This window comes from Cucurbita pepo, chromosome 18 (assembly GCF_057944985.1).
Source record: "Cucurbita pepo subsp. pepo isolate OVF chromosome 18, ASM5794498v1, whole genome shotgun sequence".
NCBI classification, from domain to species: Eukaryota; Viridiplantae; Streptophyta; class Magnoliopsida; order Cucurbitales; family Cucurbitaceae; genus Cucurbita; species Cucurbita pepo.
The window spans coordinates 3,317,377-3,319,883 of NC_141815.1; positions in this window are offsets into that span (position 1 = coordinate 3,317,377).

Sequence of the window (2,507 nt, forward strand, 5' to 3'; positions counted from 1 at the left end):
AAAGGTTGCAACTGAGGCTTGAGGCATCATCTTTCACTCCTTCTGACCTGATTGTTCAGTCATATGAGAATACCAAAAGAGAGGTCTTAGGTGTAGCTTGGATGTGAGCATTGGACCGCATGATCGGGAGAGCATGAAAATTCTTTCCTCAGACTACTTTGACTTTACAGTACTCAATTTCATCGAGCCTGCATGTTTGAATCTGTTACTTGGCAGACTGTGGTTGCACAAAAAGGGGGGCCATCCTCTGTGCACCTGAAACAAGAATTCCCCCTCGGAACTTCCTTCGGTGGTAACCAGGGATTTGCATGGAAAACATGGCAAGGTCAATAATGCCCCAGTACTATAAATCCAACCCGAGGCTTCTTTTGCCGCTTTATCTTTATCCGGGTTTGATTTCGACACTGTTCAGGTTTTTGACCATTTGGATAGTAAGGAGCTCATTGGTCTTTACTTTGACCCATATGCAAATCACGCAGTGACTAACATCATGAGGCAGATTGATTACTTCCCTTGGGGTTAGGGAAGAATCAGCAAGGCATAACAGAAATACCAGAATACCCAACCTCTATACGGGAAAGGATAGATAGATACGCTCCTTCGAAGGAAGATCAAAGGGAGCGAGAGGAAAGAATCCAAAGTTGGGTCTTGGCCAAAAAGAATGAAATGGCCAGACTTTTGATTGGAAAATCCCTACTTCAAAACCCTTAACGCTTACTTTGTTCAGGGGCAGATTTCCTTTTTGTGGCTTTCCTGAGCCTTGGTATTGCCCTACTACTTAAAAGAGAGAATGCAGGGGTTTATTTGATTTCAATCTTCTTCGATACCAGCCTCAAGCTAGAAGACTGTGAGCCGGTGCAGCTGATGGAAAAGGATTGGGAAGAGAACATGGACTCTCTTTGAGAATGTTTATGTCCTTGAAGATGGAGATGAAATTGAGCCAATAGGATAGGGTTGATTCGGTCTTCCACTCCAGAATTGGTACCTCGCAGAAGAGTCCAGACCTATGCATCTAGAGTCAGAACCAGAGTCCGAGTCTGAAACCGAGTCAGAGTGTCTGAGTCTGATAGTGAATCTCCTTTTAAAGAGGTAACCTCTTCCTTTTACCCTTTCTTTGAACAAGGGGTCTCAGTAAGCAAATATTGGGTTGGGTGGGCTACAGCCTCTTTCTTTTCTTTTCCGAACAAGCTACAGCTTTTGAATCGAAGCCAGGTCACTCTTTCTAAAGAGAATCAAATCAGATTATGAGAATGAAATCTTATCCGGCATTCTCTTTTCTAAGTGCCGCGCTTACTCAATGCCAAACCAATGAAAAGAGTCCTAGTCCACCACAGCTGAATGCGTACTTTTCTAGTTAGCCCGCCGACAGAGAAGGAAAGGAAAGCAAAATGACTTGCTTCAACTGAAGAAAGGAATGTCCCATGACTCAGGCATTCGCTTGCTGCGGATTCGGCCATAAGAACTGACTCATCGACAGCAAGGTTTGAAATCAGTCTTTGTTTGATTGATCTTGCACTTTCATTTCAAGTAGTGCTTGAGAGAGGAAATGGCAAAGCCAAGAACCAAGCTACTGAATGAAAGCTAACAATTTCATTGCCTCACAGCCTGAATGCCTGCTTCCCGCTCCGAACCTGGATGACTGAATTTCCTGTGCCCTATTCACTCTCTTCCTTCTCATTCATTGATCTAAAACAACTCTTGCTTGAAAGGACAGTTGATAAGGTGCTCCAACTCAAAACAGAACGTTCCTTTCACAACGCAAGGCCGATATCTTTCATAGCAACCAAGGATGAGTTCGATCCATTAGTTCTTCTGTATGGCTTCTTTTTCTATTTAGTAGAAAGCCTGGTTTAAGCTGGGGTGTGTGTGTCCCCATTCATTTTCTTCATACTCGATAGAAGGGCCGATAAAGGCCAGTCGGCGAGCCCTACGACTATTTATTCACAAAATTGCCACTTCTGTGTTAAGAGTTCTATATATATTCCGCGAAAGCTTCTTCTCCAGATTCCACAAGTAAAGGGTTCGGATCATTAGGCTTTGCCCAACCCCCCCTCAGGGATCGCGGAGTCAGGTAGATCAAGAACTTGTACATATCTCCTGGAAAATCCCATCACTAAACCTCAGAATATCCCATCCGAGGTCTTAGTCGAGACTTGGCTTTACGCCCTTCGGTCTTTCATTTTTCGTTTTAGTCAAATGTCTCCAGTGCAAGGCTATCTTTCTTTCATTCCCATTTTCCATGATTGACATTCCTCTGTATTCTGTTGTGCTCAGCTAACGGATAAAGCCCAGGATGGGAAGTCGCATCTCTTTCGGAGTTGAATCGGGAATCCTACTTGATATGAACCAAGAGACATCAATCATAACATATGCTTCAATGAAGATGTGAAGAAAATATTGTTGAAATTATCTAAAGATATTTCAATTCATGCCACATTGAAGAAGAATGAAGTTTCATGTCATAAATTTTGGGTGGATTACAATTTAGAGTTATTGTATTTCATTAA